We start from the raw sequence: 17398 nt of genomic DNA on the forward strand, positions 1-17398 counted from the left end.
CCCACATGCCACACAATGCAAGAAAAACAAAAACAAAACCAACCGAATAAAGAAAACCCCAAAACTAACCTAGGACCAGTGAGTGCCAGGGAGTGCAAAATAATCAAAATATTAACCTACAACTCTCCTCTCCTCAAATTATGCCACATCAAAATAAAGTGATTTTCTTGGCAAAGAACATTTGGATACATCAGAAAATACTTATCACATTAAATTTTTAATAAATAGGGTATAATTTAAAGGCATATACAAAAATGGGCTTTTTATTGTTCACAAATGTAATAAATCCCATTTCTGTAGTAAGTGTATGTATTAAGAGGAAGGAGATACACAACAAGGAGACTTGTGACTCATGAAAGTAATTTTACTTTCTTACATGCTTTACTCGATTTTTCTTTTTGTTTATTTATAACTTTTCTATAGCTAAAAATAAAACTCTAATAGGAAAAACCCTTCTTAATACTTAGGGTTATGGATATAATCTGCTCACTAACATCCCTGATGAGAATAATGGTGGTTCCACCACAGAAATGTTCAGACAACCCCCCGTCACAAATACAAAACTCCAGGCATCTGGACTTGGCGGTATTGCTGCCATCGAAGAGAGTGGGCCATGTAAGACCTCTTACGTGGTCCCCCCAGCCCTGCCCCCGCAACTCTCCTGGCCTGATGTTCCTCACCTGGAAACTAGGGGGCCTGGAAGGAGACAATCTGGACGAGGATCCCGGAGGCCCCTCCCAGAACAATATTCTGACTGGAAACAGAAAAGATGAAAATCAAACTAATCCACACCTTTCCAGTGGTGACCACTGGCCCTGGGTAGCTTTAAACGGATTCCATCAATGTTACCACTTCCATCACTTACTAGATAGTACAGCCAACACAGCAACCTTAGATGAATAAAAAGCACTTTCCCAGATGAATGAAAAGCACTTTTTAGAAGTTTGGTGGACAGCACATTTGAGCCTGGCTAATCGGTATGGCAACCCTGCCCCAAAGGAAGACAAACACAGACAAGGGAGTGGAGACAACCCTCCCAAGGCCACTCTTCGATGGCTGGCGAGGTGCCAGGCACTGCTAAGTATTCATAGTGTTTTATATCATGCCCTCCAACCCCAGGACATAGATCCGATTACTCCCGAAATTTTACATGTGTAAAAAAGGTCTGCTGAGAAAACAAGAGATCTGAGGTGTGACCAGCAAGAGTTATTTGTGCCTGTGGGCAAGGCACCAAACTACTCTGTCTGAGTGCCTCCACCTCGGACAGGGGTATAAAACGATCCGCTCATTCATTCATTCAGTGCTGCCTGAGCACCCAGGCTGTGCCAGGCACTAGGGTGGGTGCCTGCGGGCATGGGTGAACAAACAGGGAAAATGCAGCAAGAAGCTCTCGGGAGCTTACACTCTGGTAAAAGGAAAACAGATAACCAAGCCTAGAACGGAGTGGGGTGAGCTCCGGAAGCGGGTGATGGCCAGGGAGGCCTGGCGTGCTGCAGTCCACGAGGTCGCCAAGAGTCAGACACGACTGAGCGACTGAACTGAACTGAACTGCACATGGGAGTGGGCACTTGACAAACAGCTCCTCCCTCCTCCTTTAGGAATGGGAAGAGCCCGGAAAACAAATCCAAGAGAAGCCATCAGCTCTAAGCCAGCCCCAAGCTAGCAAGTTTTACTTCATAAACAAATACAGAAGAGCAAAGATTAAGGAGTACACCAGCTCAGGCTCAATGTCATTTACCCTGGAGCGGCCTCAGGCAAGTTCTTTAAACTCCCTAAGCCTCAGCTTCCTCACCTGTAAGATGGAGATAACAGTGACCTCAGAAGTCGAAGCAGAGGTTAAATGAGAGAAAACACAGAAAGGGCGGGGGGAGGGTCCAGTGCCCCCTGGACCTTCAGGGCATGATTCAGTGCCTCTGTACCAGCAGAACGTGGCTAACGACACCAGCCTGGTGGGCTTGTTGTGAGCAGTATGGAAATCAAGCACGAAAAGCATTTACGGGCCTGCCTGCGATGTCCACGTTTGCGTCTTTAAAATGCCAGTGACACCGATGAATGGGGAGGTGACCGTGATGGCACCCCAGGCCAGAGCTCAAGACAAAAAGCTGGGGAGACCACACCAGGGGCTTTAAGAGCCTCATAAGAGCACTCTGCTTCAAGCACAGGTGGGGAGGGCACCTTTGGGGCAGCAGCAAATACCAGAGGAGAAAGAGGTGACAGAGGACGAGATGGTCGGATGACATCACAGACTCAATGGACAGGAGTCTGAGCAAACGGGAGACACTGGGGGACAGAGGAGCCTGGTGTGCTGCAGTCCACGGGGCCGCAAGCAGCCGGGCACCACAAGGACACAACTTAGCAACTGAACAACAGATAACACAGGAAGTGTGAGTCACTCAGTCGTGTCTGACTCTTTGCGACCCCATGGACTGTAGCCCACCAGGCCCTTCTGTTCATGGGATTCTCCAGGCAAGAGTACTGGAGTGGGTTGTCATGTCCTTCTCCAGGGGAATCTTCCAGACCTAGGGATCAAATGTGGGTCTCCTGCACTGCAGGCAGATTCTTTACCATCTGAGCCAAAGACTTGGAAACTGGATGCGGGGGAAGGATCAGGAGCCGGGGCTCAGGCCCCACCCCACACCTGGGGCCGGGGTAGGTCCTCGTAGAAGTCTCAGGACCCATCAGGAAAGGCTCTCTGCCCTGGTTTCAGTAAACCAGGGTTAACCTCCACACCAACATGCCAACATTATAAACAAGATCCAGCATTTCAGCGGACAAGCCCCGCAAAGAGGCAAGCCAGAACGCAGAGATCTGAGCCTGAACTGTCTCCATCGGGGCCTAAACTGGAAGCAGGTCTGCTGCTGCCCTGGGGTCCTTCACCCTCTCGCGGTGGCTCCTCTGGAGCTGGTTAACTAAGAAGTGAAATATTAAGCCAGAGTGTGTGAGTCAGCTTTGAAACAAGTCTGCGGCTGTAAAGAAAGCAAGCCCCTCGTTTGTGGACGTCAGTCCGGTGGAGCGATGCAGGGATCTGCCTGCTGCCGGGCTCGTTCCGGACCAGCTGACCAGGCTGGGCTCTCTGCCTCGGGCCAGCAATCAGCAGTGACAGGGCCCCCAGCAGCCACCCGGGGGACAGCCGTGGCCACACTCCCTCCTTGAGGATGTCTCCCAAGCCTTATCAGGTGGCCGGTCGCTCCTCTGCTCCAAGCCTTAGGACTGCGTCCCACGGACAGAAGGAAAGCTCCAATTCTGCCCCACCCGCCACCCCCCAAGGAACCCTCCAACTCCACCACCTTGCAGGCCGTGGTCCTCCACCCCAAGTGACCCCCAGCCTGCCCCTGCCCGTGGGAGCAAGGCTCGGGGGTGACCCTGCCCTGCACCTTTTCATGATGGGGACTCCCCCAAGGCAAGAACCACGGGGCTTCATCACGCCTCAACCCAGTGTTCTACGAGTAGAAGCACTCAAATGTGTTGAGCTCCAATCCCAGCGAACTATTAAAGAGTCCAGATCAAGGTTCGCAGTTGCTGGGCTGGGAACTCTCTCCAGGCACCCACCTGTCCCGAAGTCCCATGGGACCGGAGAATATCTTTCAGTGTGCGGCTATGGCCTAATGCTTCCCGGCGGCCTGACACCGCCTGTGTGATCTCAGAAAAAGGTAACTCCCCTAAGCCTCAGTTTCCTGTCTTTAAGAAGAGGAAGATGATAGCTCTGCCCTACCCATGGGGTCACACCAGCAAACACCCCTGGGTCCTGGCCCCAAGCGGGCTCTCCTTCCTTAGTGATCTGCCCTGGCTGGTCACAGGCAAGGGAATCCACTCAGCACTCTGAGAGCCCCCCATCTCTGCTGCAGCTCCCCGCCTGGCCCCCCAAAGCCCACCCCAGCTCACAGCATCCCACCTCCTCCCGCACGATCCCAGCGCCAGCGAGAGAGCACGGTTAAGAAACAAAACAGAACGAGAGAGGCTGCCAGCAGTTCATAAAACCTTACCATATAAAAATCAGTTTTAGGTGACGAAATTATTAACCTTACGGTATGCGTTCTGTCCAACCTGCAGGGGCCTCCCCACATTTTCCACAGCTCTCTCGGCCAGGTCCCTCGGTCCCTGAGTTCAGGCCTTGAACGTATGAACATATGAAGTCACGCGTATTAAAAAAGGGACCTGTTCTCCCCAGGGGTAGAGGCAGAAAGTGCCTCCACCGTAATTAATCAACCACGAGTGTCTCTGGGGGCCACGACCTGCCCTCACGCCCTGCATCCCTGTGGGTCTTTCCTGGCCAACCTCACCACTGGGAGGAAGTGAAATCTCTGCAGAGGACCCGGAACAGCGGGGTGGGGGGGGGGGGGGGGAATAGGGCAAGGGCAGGGGCTACCCAGGTGAGACACCCCTGCTCAAGGCAGCTTCATCTTTGTGAGCAGGTCCTACATCCATGGCAACTTCCAGAAATCTTCATCCACAGGCTCATCAGCTCACCCTCCAAGCCCGCCTTCACTCCCAGCTGACAAACCAGTGATCCTAACGAGTAAGTAGCTCCCCTGGACTCCCAGGATCCAGCCTCAGTATTCTCGAGGGAACAGAAGTGAGTCTAATTCCCTGGATGAGTCTATTGCTCTCCCCGATGAGCTTAAGCACCAAGCAGTAAAACACAGCCTGGGAAGTTTAAACCTTGGTGAACTGCATTCTATTTGCTGAAAATCAAGCTCCCACCTTTGAATGATCATTTAACATCACCCCAGACAGCAGCCCCCATGTCCTGGACTGAAAAAAATCTCTTTGAAAAAAAGGAGAAGAAATAATTCTGTTTAGTATGGCACCAACGTCAAGTTCGTTCTGCCAGACATGCCTCCTCTGCAACCTGATTTTTCTAAAGGGTTAGCTGAGTTCTCTCCAGGACAGAACTTCTCACGTGGCAACCCAGCTTCAAAGCACTCCTGGTGCACGACTGCTTCCACAACTGACCAGAGACACCTCTCAACACCCCTTCCGCCCCGACTCGACACAGCACCCCGACCCTGCTCTCTGGCCTCATCCCACCGCCCGTCCATCCCATCCCCCAGGAAGCCCCGGGCTGTCGTCCCCCAGGGCCTCTACTCACACTCCTCTCAGCCTAGACGTTCGTTTCCCCTTCCCTACGTGTTTCTCCACGTGGCCGGCTGTTCACATCTGAGGACCCCATCACTTCCTCTTTTCCTGACCGCTTCCACTGCCTGGCCCGCGCGGTCTCTGCCGGTTGTGACGCACTGGTGCGTTTCAGGACTGGACCACGTCTTAGGCATCCTCGCCTCCCCGGAGCCTACTGCCTGGGGGAGGTGTCGAGCAGCATTCCGATGCAGGAAGCTGATTCCAACCCTGAGAAAGAGACAGCATGGGATGCTGGTCTTCAACCGAGACTTCTTGCCCTGCTCTCTCACTGCAACTGTCAAACTGCCACCAGCAAAATAGCAGCGGTAAGAATCATGGTGGTAGTAAGGGGAAGCTAGGTCGGTTACAGTCAAGCTGGTAACACAGGACACTGAAATTCTCTCTTTGTTACTAAATTTCAAAACAACCCTTCTCCAACAGACCCACCGGAAACAGGAAACAGGTCATGAAGCCCTCATCACAATTTAAGACTTGCTGGTTCCACGACTTGCTCGAGTGGGCCCCCATAAAAGGGCAGGACACCCCCCGCCCCAGTAACATCCCAAGGGAGACAGGGCGTCCTCCACTGCTGTCCCGCAGTCCCTGTAGCTCCTACTGCTTAAGAAGCAGGGGGGACAAAAAACCTCTCCTTGAGGCTATCTCCCTTAAATAAGGACAAACTCAAACCATCAGGTTAGCAATTGTTCAGTCGCTCAGTCTTGTCTGGCTCTTTCCATCCCCACGGACTGCAGCACGTCAGGCTCCTCGGTCCATGGGATTCTCCACGCAAGAATACTGGAGTGGGTTGCCATTTCCTTCTCCAGGGGATCTTCCCGACCCAGGGATGGAGCCCTTGTCTCCTGCACTGCAGGTGGCTTCTTTACCGCTGAGCTACCAGGGAAGCCCCAGGTCAGTAATCAGATCAATTGCGCCGACCTCCCTGGATCCACAGACCAGTGGCCCCTTAGATCGCTGACTCTGAGGCAAAATGTTGATTTTATAAATTAAATGAAATGGGAATGCCCTGTTATGACAGCAAAGAACGAGGGACCTGTTTGGAGGAACCAGGCTCTCCAGGAACCCTCGTCCCCAGACACTCACGGAGCCGACAGTGTCCCGGCCCTTCCAAAGTGGCCGACACACCATGCTTACTTGGAATCGGTGATCAAGCACTTTCAGCGAGGTTAAACGTGGGTGTCCACAACAAAGAAGCTGAGGGGCAGGCGTGTACCCCACTCCCCACCTCACACAGGACCAGCAGAAGCCCCGAGTGCAGGCCCACCCTCCCCACCCCCCGGAGCATCTGATGGGAACTTGGGGACAGTGAGGCCCCCAGCAGGATAATCAGGGCCTCTCCCCAACTCTCCCGGGCCCCAGATGCTCTGAGACAGCCATTTCCCACTGGCTGATCTGTCAACCAGCAGCATCTCTGCAACCCATGCCCTGGTGCTCAGTGGTAAAGAAACCACCTACTGCAATGCAGGAAGATCCAGGTTTGATCTCTGGATTGGGAAGATCCCCTGGAGAAGGAAATGGCAACCCACTCCAGGGTTCTTGCCTAGAGAATTCCGTGGACAGAGGAGACTGGTGGGCTACAGTCCATGGGGTGCCAAAAAAGCCGGACTTAGCAATTCAACAACGAAGCACCTTTGCAGGCCTCTCTCTCTAGCAACCCTTCCCTCCCCCTTGATCTTCCACAGAAGTGATGGCCTAACTCACTTTGTCTAAAAACCACATACAGTCTTTTCACAGGTTGGGTTTTAACCTGCTATTTCCAAGAGCCAACAGCTCTGTCCCATGCATGTCCCTGGCTTTCCCCTTGCCATGTACCACACGGCTCTGCACACAGCAGGCTTCTGGGGCATATTCACTTGGGGACAATGTCACGGCATCGCGGGAGAAGTGGAGCACTGGCCGCCAGCATGGGCTCTGGGCTCAGGCTGTTCGACGACGATGAGCTGGCTGTCTCACTGGGTCTCTTCCTCCTCTAAATAAAGGGGATAATGATCCTACCTACATCACAGGGGCCACGAAGGGGTGTGAAGGCGGAATGGGATGACCCACGTCAAGAGTTCAGGAGGACATAACTGGTGTGTGCCTGAAACCTTAGTTCACACAACCGCTTCCCCCACCACGCGAGTGGTTTTCCAGATGAAAAACCCAACAACCATAGAACGGTGAAAAAGTGCGGGAACTTGAGATTTTTGACTTAAGATTGGAGTCATATATGGATTAAGTCTAGCACGGGCAGGAGACAGCCTAAAATACAACATCTGGTTTATCTGATTTAAAGCAAATACAGGTGGGCTTTGACTACTGATGCTTTTCACCAAGGGCGGACTGCTGACTGTATTTAAATACACTCTCAGTGATTTGTTTATAATATGAATAACCAGGTCAGTTTCTGCTGGATTTCTATGTCTTCTGCCGTCTGTAGATACAGGACACAGCAGGAGCAGTCACTAGACTTCCCAGCCAGCCAAAGGAACCTCCCCAGATTCCATCCGCTGTAAAGGCAGCAAAACCCACCAAGCCATTTTGGTTGTGATCTCTAAGTGCAATAATTTACCACCCCAAGCCCGTCAAGAACCAACACCAGGAATTAAACACACAGCGGTGTAAAGAAAGAAACCACCCAACAGAGAGCAAGAACTGTCACCATTATCCAGCAGTTATGGGCGGGTTATCTGCAAGTGCGCTTATACCTTCGTCACCATGAACTGGCTACTGGACGTACCACCCACCGCAACTCTGGACACGTTACAAGGCCATCCCTGTAAGCTATTTTTGTGACAGATGTATTCGATCTCCAAATCCACGCTTCGGCCTGGGTCATGATGAGGTGAAGGGTTGAGCTGCGTGCAACTGAACCTTAAGATTTAAATTTTCCAAAAGATGCCATAAACTCAGTTTCTCCAGTTCCCTTCCCAGCACACCCTCACCAAGCTGTTTCAGCTGGAAAGAGTGGGAGGGGCAAGGTCTCTGTGGAGCCTTTCCCTTCATCAGCTCATCTTATCGAATGTATGGCTGGGATAAAGTGTGCCATCCTTGCAAATAAGAGTGAGGCTGCTGATGCGGGAACATCCGTGCTCTTTAAGCAAAAGATGAAAAACCCTGTTCTCCCCAAGTGGGGCAGCGCTCTCTGGGGACCAGCGGTGGGGCGACCTGGGTCAGGATGGATCCCATAGAAAAGAGAAGTGGTGGGGGGCGGGGAGCAGCAGACTGGGGCTCATGGGTGGTTTGGATGAGTCATTTCTATGACTTCGGGAGAAGCTTTACTCAAATCCAGCAGCACTGTTCATGCTTTCTTGGGGGCTGTTTGAACAAAGGAGTCCTAGCTCACACCCAAGAGGATGGCCGTGCAGGCCAAGTGAGGCAGGACCCCCTCCCACCCCCCATGAAGCAGGAATTCGAGTGCAGGAGGAAGTCAGGAGGGTGGCAGTCAGTCCCCAGGGACTCTCTGGGGGTCAGATTGCACCAGGCAGCGGCCTGTCCTCCAGCTCCTAGCTTTCACCAACTCAGCAGAAAACACACCACTTTCTAGCTCCATTCCAGAAAGATTCTGTTTGCCTTGAGAAGACTTAAAAAAAAAAAAAGCTAACTAACGTAGTAAAACTCCATGGACTGCCTCGGAGCAGACAGCAAATCTGCCATCACCGGAGATGGTCAGACACAGGCTGGACCGCGGCTTGGTGGGGACCAGCCCTGGGCAAGGACGGACTCTCTTCCTTGGGCACCCTTGGGAGACACGCGGCAAATTTGCTTCACTGAAGGGACTTTGTTTCCACACACATCACTGGTCAAGCAAAATACTGATGTCGTTCTAAGGCACTCAGAGCATCAGTGGGGACTAAAAAAGTAAGCAGAAAGTTGGGACAGTCAGGTCAGCAGAAGAGTTCTGACCCTCTTCAGTGGACACCCGGGGCAAGTTTGAGAGTCCTGCCTTGGTCTTACCCGGAGCCTCCGCCCCCGAGCCCCAGGCTCAAGTCAAAGAGATAAAGCATCTTTAAAGCAAACAGAAACTTAAATGTGCTCAAGACTTTAGTCGTATGTCTCATCTGAAAACCATTCGGAAGCTCGGGCTACTGGCAAGAACTCTTCCAACTTCCTTTTGGCCTCAGGAAATTAAAAAGGAGAAAAAGGAAAGAAGAGGAGGGAGAGGAGGGGAGGAGGAAGCCATAGGGAAGAACCTCACTTCTGTCTCTCATTTTTATAGAAGTCCTTTCCGGGAGTCATCCACGCCAGGTACATTAACGTTTTAACCCATGAAAACAGTCCAAGTAGAGAAAATGGTGATAAAGTTCAAACACATCACTTCTTTAAAGAGCAAGGAACGTACCTGGTTCATAAACCTGGCTTTATCCCGCAACCTAATCCCGGAGAGGGGCAGCACCAGCCGCCCGCCAGGGAAGCCAGAGGCCTGGAAATCATGTCGCCCAGCCTCCAGCCGTTCCTCTGGCCTCCAGCTCCACCGAAGCCAGCCTGGCTCCCACCTCCACTTCCAGCCAGTTCGCACCGCCGCTGCTTCTCAAAGCCGCGAACCACTAACCTTCTCGACGGTCTTGCAAACAGAAGGCGGAAGAGCTGCTGCCTTCTGCTCTAGATTATCTTCCACTCTGGCCAGGAGCGGTCTTTAAAAATGCAAATCTCATCATGCCAGTCCTTGGCCTGACACCCTGCAAGGATTCCCAGAGTTCTTCAGGGAAAACTCCAAATACCTGCGAGGGAGGCGCCGCGGCTCCGGCCCCGCCCACCGCACCACGCGGTCCTCAGGCCTGGTGGCCTCCTCGCCAACCTCGGGGCGTCAGCCCCACCGTCTGTGCCCCTGCACGCTCTTTCCTCTCGGCATCCTCCACCCCGCCAGCACATCACACGCCCCTGCCGCACCGAACACGCCGCCCAGACGCAGACCACTCAGTGGTCCAGGGTCTTTCCATGTCTGCGAAGCTAGCCACTTGCCTCTTTCTCACACTAGTAATATCCTTGGTGCTTATCACAGCTGTCGTATTGCTGAAGTTCAAATTTGTTGAATAAATAGAGATCTATGAGTTTAAAAAACAAAAAAAAAAGCAGCACTACGAGGTTTGCAAATTCAGGGGTGGAAAGTGCCTGTTTTCCAAAAGGAGGCTGAAGGTAAGTCACTTCAGTCGTGTCCGACTCTGTGCGACCCCAAAGACAGCAGCCCACCAGGCTCCCCCATCCCTGGGATTCTCCAGGCAAGAACACTGGAGTGGGTTGCCATTTCCTTCTCCAATGCATGAAAAGTGAAAAGTGAAACAGAAGTCGCTCAGTCATGTCCGGCTCTTCGCGACCCCATGGACTGCAGCTTTCCAGGCTCCTCGTTCATGGGATTTTCCAGGCAAGAGTACTGGAGTGGGGTGCCATTGCCTTCTCCGAAAGGAGGCTGAATGGGATACTAAATCCAACTCGATGCAGTATTTTAGGAAAACAGGGTAGTAAAGCTTCATTAGGGGCTTCCCTGGTGGCTCCAATGGTGAAAGAGTTTGCCTGCCTGACCCCAGTTCAATTCCTGGGACGGGAAGATCTGCTGGAGAAGGGATAGGCTACCCACTCCAGTATTCTGACCTGGAGAACTCCATGGACTGTGTAGTCCATTGGGTCATAAATAGTCAGACATGACTGAGTGACTTTCACTCAGCAATGCAGGAGACCCTGGGTTGGGAAGATCCGCTAGAGAAGGGAATGGCTACTCACTCCAGTATTCTTGCCTGGGGAATTCCATGGACAGAGGTAAGCTCTCAAACAACAAACGGTTTTCAGAAACTTTATTTTCATGATTTTAAAAACAAGGGTAACTGAGACTAAGGTGTGCGAGCTGAGCCTCCTTTAAATTATACTTGGTTCAAAATTTTTAAGTGGAACAGTTTGATCCAACGTAGTTTTAACTGACCAAGTTGTGAAAACCTGTTTGAGATGCTCACTAGGCAGTTTTATGTAATTACCCTTCCAAACGATTAAAAGCCCTAAAGCCGAAGAGAAAATGGCTTAAAACAAACAAACAAACAAACAAAAAAAACCCACCTTTTTTCACATGAGAGGAAAATATACAAGCCTCCTTAGAAATAAGATGAAGTTGGGCTAATATATTTGAATGTATCTGCCAGATCTGAGCCTAAACTTTAGTTATCAGATGAGGACATTAAGGAATACTTAAGGGTAGCAATACTGTACTTTTAATCGACTAGGATTTTATCTTGTATAAAGGATAGTAAAAAAACAAAACTTAATTCCTTATTTGAAAAGGAAACCTATCCACACAGTTACAAATATAAAGGTATAAAAGGATCCATAAAATGCCTCTCTCACCCCATCTTTGCCTTGTCTTCCATATTCCCCTATTTCTGAAGACGTATGTACCTCTTCTAGAAGAAAGCTAAGAAAAGATTTTGTGTATTTGCAGTATTTGTGTGTGTGTGTTTTTTAACAATAAGGTCTCAGCGTAAAGGAATTCCCCATAGAACAGTGGAAATGATTCTTTCTGAAAATATGATCTATAATCAACTTCTATCACGTAAGTATGAATGTATATTGTGCGCACACAGACACAAATAAAGCAAGATCTGTACCCTGTAGGTTGCTGGTTTGGCATTTTGTGTTAAATCCAAGCAGTAATGGCAAAAAAGAAAAGTTAAATTATATACAGACCAACACTCCTATTAACTCATACCACTAATGAAACAAAAATCTAACTAAGCAGAGAAAATGGGCCCACACATTGGAGCTCTGAAATGATTCTGGTCTTTGATCTGTGTGCCCATCTCTCCTATTTAATATAAACTTCAAACCAAGAGCCATGAAAAGTGGTTATAATTAGTAAGGGCCCCAGTGTGACAGCTTTTAGAGCAATCAGGCATTAACAACGTTTTCTTTCTCTTTAATTCTGAGTAAATTAAGCTGAGCAAACTTTTATTTTAAGATTTCTGTAATTCAAAACACTTTCCCACCAGTGTGCACTTAGCACCCAATTTCTGGGAGACGGGTTTGCTGGAAAACTTTAGTTTCCTTCTCTTAATCTGTACCAATATTTAGGACTTAGCTTCTCAAATTATAGTGCTCTTTTCCAAAAATAACCTGCACCTCTTCAGAAAAACTCTGTGTTTTTTGTATTTGAAAATGGATTCAACAATAATTACTAAATAAGCACCAACTACGCAACCCTTGAGGCTTCCCAGATGGCTCAGCGGTGAAGAACCTGCCTGCCAATGCAGGAGATGCGGGTTCAATCCCTGGGTCGGCAAGATCCCCTGGAAAAGGAAATGGCAACCTGCTCCAGTCTTCTTGCCTGGGAAACCCCATGGACAGAGGAGCCCTGGCGGGCTACAGTCTACGGGGTCGAAAAGGAGTCGGACACGACTGAGTGACTAAACGACAACAAACGCAACCCTTGAGCCAGGTACAGAAGATGGAAAAATATGATTTGAAGTCACTGCCTATTCTCCAGATGGGGAAAACATGCCAACAGGTAAATTACAACAGACAGACCGGCCAGATGGGGTAAGGGTTATTCTGATGGAGGACCTGATTCTCCGTGCAAAAGGTGGTATTTAAGATGGGTCTTGAAAGAAGAGTGAGGAAATGTTTGCAAGGAGACGGGGGGGTGGGGACAGAACCAAGTGAGTGATCCACGGAGAAGCAGAAGCTCCTGCTGTGGCTGCCTCGCGGAGCAGGAGTGGGAAGGGCTGGAACCAGGAAGACCGTCTGGGAACCGCCAACGAGGTCCTCGTGTGCCAAGTTGACGAGTTTGGATTTCTTCCTGCAGACAGGAGGGAGCCAAGAGATGTTTTTCGGCCGGCAAACCCCACGCGTGGCTAGTGTCCACCAACGGAGGGTGGACAAAGGTGCCAGGAAATTGACTTGGGAGGTGTTTATGACCCGAGGAGAGCCTCAGTCAGGACAGCGGGGCAGCTGACCCTGGAGTCGGACAGCACAGGGGTGTCCAGGGGGGTCTGGCTGGGGTGGGAGAGACCCGAGTCAGGGACTGGCCTGGAAGGCTGGGCGGATGGTGAGTTTCAGTTCACCTTCCAGAAGTGGGGGGAGGAACTCTTCTCTCTACAAGTTCCCTCTGATGCACTTGCAGACGACCCTCCACCTGGCAAAAGCTGTCAGTGGAGACAGGCAGGGGCAGTGGCCAGTTTATGGGGTGTGGAGGGGGCGGCGGGGCACCAGATGCAAGGCTCTTACCACCCCAGGAGCCGCGTGGTAAAGGTGGCTTCCGGGCAGGTCATTGCCACCATCGGCCCAGAGGGACGTGAACGGAGGGACCCTGACAGCCTGTTGGCAGGACGAGGATGTAAAGAAAGCTGCCTGCAGAATGTGCAACGCTTCTCTTAAGTAAGTGCCAGCCCAGATGGTTTTGGGGGCAACCGTCACTTCCCACCACAGGCCGCCCCGCCCTTTCAGGAATCGTTCCCCCCTCTTCCTGCCTTCTTATTGCTCCAAAGCTTCCCCTGACCCCTGCCTCGGAGCTGAGAGGTGGGGAAGACCAGGACACAGGTCAGGTAAGTGGCACCTGTGGCTACAGATGGCTCCTGCCACTCTCCTTGGAAGTGTCTGGTCTGGGAAAACACAATTTAGTGTTTGTATACCACATTTCTTCTTCCTTCAAACCAACCTCCTTTTGGGGTCTTTGAGGCCCCGGAGCCCCCAAAACATAAAACTCACTATCGTCTCTTCCCCGCTTCGATCCATCCCCAGCCCTCCCTGGGGTCAGCCAGGTGCCCACTCGAGGGGAGACGTGTGGACAGAAGCCCCGGTCCCCCCAACACTGCACTTTAACAAGGGTGGAATGTTATGTAAGAATTTTGCAAAAACTTAGGAAAACCTAAATAAGCAAGACTACAAGGGTGAAAACATGAACTGTCAAGCAAGTAGGGGCTTGTTCAAACACTGAGGAAAAAAGCAGTGGTGCGGGGGGGCGGGGTGTAGTGCCCTCCACACAACTTAGAACGCGAGGGAGAAGGGCGGATGACAGCACGGGAGTCAGTTTCCCAAATGAGCGAAGAAGTTCCACCTATCAGAGCAGCCTCCCAGCACCCACGAATCTGGTTTGTTTTAGAAGCAGAAAAGTTCTGGAACTTTTATTGACTAAAGGGGTTTTTAATATACAGAACGCCACTGAAATATCCTGCCCAACCCCCAATCTCCTGTGAAATCTTGGACTTGCCAACACGGCACCTCATAGTCCTGGAAGGAGACCTTACTCGCTCCATGAAATTCCAGATCCCCAAATATGCCACATGCAGCACAGCGAGAACACCAGGCTGCTTGCACACGTGACGCGGGCCTACTGACTTTTGGGGCTACTGACCTTTGTGACCCCACGGACTGTGGCCCGCCAGGTTCCTCTGTCTATGGGATCTTCCAGGCAAAAATACTGGAGTGGTTGCCTTTTGCTTCTCTCGGGGATCTTCTTGACCCGGGGATCGAACCCCTGTCTCCTGCAGTGCAGATGGATTCCACCTACTGACTTTTGGAGCTGGATGAGCCTTTGTTTCAGGGATTCCCAGTGCATTGTGGGAAGAACAGCAGCATCCTTGGCCTGGACTCACTGAAGGCTGGTGCATCCCCTCCCCCAGCAAGGCAATCAGTCTCCAGACGTTGCCAGGCACCCCCTGGGCCAGTGGGGGGAGGGGGCGGCGGGGGGGTGGTGGTGTGGGGGGGAACCACCAAGCTGAGAGTCACTGCTCTAAAGAGTGCACCCAAAGCTTACCACCTGCCTGTCCCTTAAAATTCATCCCTGAGTGAAGGCTCAGCAGGGAAAGAATCCATCTGCACTGCAGGAGACACGGGTTCGCTTCCCGGGTCAGGAAGATCCCCGAGCGAAGCAAAAGGCAACCACTCCAGTATTCTTGCCTGGAAGATCCCATGGACAGAGGAACCTGGCTGGCTACAGTCCATGGGGTCACAAAGGTCAGACACTACTGAGCGACTAAGCACACAAGTCAACTTCACGAAGAATAATGTGCTGGCCTGTTTGTCTCTGGGCACTCGAAGCAAACATAAACTCTGCCTGAGTACTGGAGTTGTGCACAATTCTGGAAAGGAAATCCAGAGTGGATACCCACAAAGCTTCCTGAGCTCAAAATACACCACTTTCTTCCATATATAGATTCTGACTTTCTGAAACATTTATTTTATCCTTACAATGATCTCACGAGGTAGAAAAAAAAAATGTCTATAATCATGTTCATCAAGAAAAACGCTGCCAAAGGCTAAAAAGGTTTCTTTTTAAATTGCCTTACATCTTCGCATTCAACCACAGAATTATTGTCAAAGGATCTGGTCTCATTGAAAAAGCACACACACACAGATAAACAGGCCCTGTATATTTGATGCTCTGTCTTCTGAGGCCAAGCTGACTTGAAAAAGCAGGTGTTGTTTGGAGTGAGGCTGGAGCTGGGAGTTCTGGGTCCTGGGCTTGATTTATTACCAGCCACAGGGTGGAGGCTGGCACAGCTGGAAAATGGGTTAATATACCCACCCAACCCTCACACTGTGCCGCTCCCGCTCTGAGGATAAAATTCAAATCTTTGTTCAAGGCCTCCACAAAAGCAGGGTGAAGTTCACTTTGTCCAGGGTCCGCCCTAACGAAAAATGAAATGTCCCAAGTAATGAAACCACTAACAGCCTCCAACACTCTTAGGACCGTCTTACCCGGCAGCTTCTGAAAGAGGGGGGAGAAGAGATGAGATACCAAACCAGCCAGGGAAAAAACAAATAGAGCCATTTAAAAGCTTTATCTAATTACCCCCACTGAGGCTTTTTCTCCGCCCGTCTGGCCGGCTGACAAAGAATGTGGGGCTTTTGCCTGGGCTTTCTCACCCCCATCAGGACCACCCGCCCTCGGCGAGTCTGAAAGGCCTCAGGTGAATCCCGCCTGACCGCCAGTACCCAGACTCGGGGACTTCACAGAGGCTTTCAAATTCTATTTAGCACTGCTTGCTTGAATCACACTGAACAAACAGTCTCCACCCTCTCCCACTTCTTTTGTCTAAGCACCTATTCACTGGCAGCCACCTTTATTGATGGACAGACTGGCTCACCTGTACCCAGAGTACCATCCGAAACAAGATGCAGCAGTCACCGCAAGGGGCAGCTCCCTGCGCCCTCCTCTGGGGCGTCCCTCCCCTCCCCACCCCCGCCCCCAGTCTCCACCAACCACTGCCAGCTACTCTCAGCTGCCCTTCCTGCAGCACCCGGGGAAGGTGAGGAGGGAAACGGAGACCAGCACAGCAGGTGACTCCGTCCCAGAGGACAGCTAACAGAAAAGGAAAAAGCCCATCGCCCTGCCGCCCCATCTTCCTCAGTCTTCCACTTCGGTCATCAAGACAACCCCACAGATGGTTTTCCTCTCTGTATTCCGCCTTCCTTGGGCGCAGGGGAAATTAAAAATAAGTGATGCATTTCAGAAGGTACAGTGTATGCCTCCCTCTTGTTTCAGAGGGTACACCTTTTCCCTCTGGTTTATAGGTAGGCCCCCCAGGGTGCGGAGATCACAGGCTGACCCCTGCTTTTTGAAGAGAGCCATGGCTATTTCTACTCAGAATCCACTTTGTAAGTCTAAAAGACAGAAAGAAAACTCACTAACCTTGCCCCTCCCAAGAAAACCCATCTAATTTCTTCATTGTATTTGGATATAAAAAACATTACTCAACTTTGCCTGTTTGGCAGGTCAGATGCACACAAGTAACCTTGAGACAGGGAAATTTCTGAGCTGCAGTGAGCTTGCTTTTCAGCCAAGAGATGGTTACCAACCACGGCTTTGGTTAGACTATAATCCTTTTTCTTCTTACTGAAAAACTCCAAAATCCTTCAAGTGTTGCTTCTGAATACTTGGTCCCAAAGATACTCTACATCTAATGGAATTATTTTCAAAAAGGGGCTGAAATAAACTGAGATGGGGAGGTGGAGTGAAAAGGAGGCACTCTATCAAAACTTAATCTAATAGCAGAAAAGGGGAAGAGGACCACTGTCCTGGGTCAGGAGGGGCTCTACTGCCTGTGTCCTGCTGATTGTCTATTGCATTTCTAGCTTCCAAACACAAACCTGTTTAGTAAAGGGCAAAATAAGACATCACTTCACAGATGAGGTATGTTTTCCAAACTAAGCCATCTGTTATTAATAAATGAAATAAGGTGATGTTACACACACCTTTCCCAGGGAAGCGAGGATTTAATCTGAACACACAGGTTAACAGACAAGACGTTCACCCAGACAAGCTGCCATCTGACACCAGGTCTGGTCAGAGCATGAACTTCAATAA

The 17398-nt window shown here is 50.7% G+C and overlaps 1 protein-coding gene across 7 annotated transcripts in view; it reads right to left on the minus strand.

The window, feature by feature from the left end:
* The window catches only part of RREB1 (ras responsive element binding protein 1), a 166905-nt gene that overhangs the window by 100806 nt on the left and 48701 nt on the right, over positions 1-17398 (minus strand). The window contains exon 1 of one of the 7 annotated variants that reach the window (XM_059880704.1): positions 5090-6402. The exons of the other annotated variants lie outside the window; for them this stretch is intronic. The gene's annotated coding sequence lies outside the window, so the exon portion shown is untranslated. Of the gene's footprint in view, positions 1-5089; positions 6403-17398 lie in introns of those variants that run through there. 7 annotated transcript variants of the gene reach the window in all.

This window comes from Bos taurus, chromosome 23 (assembly GCF_002263795.3).
Source record: "Bos taurus isolate L1 Dominette 01449 registration number 42190680 breed Hereford chromosome 23, ARS-UCD2.0, whole genome shotgun sequence".
NCBI lineage: Eukaryota > Metazoa > Chordata > Mammalia > Artiodactyla > Bovidae > Bos > Bos taurus.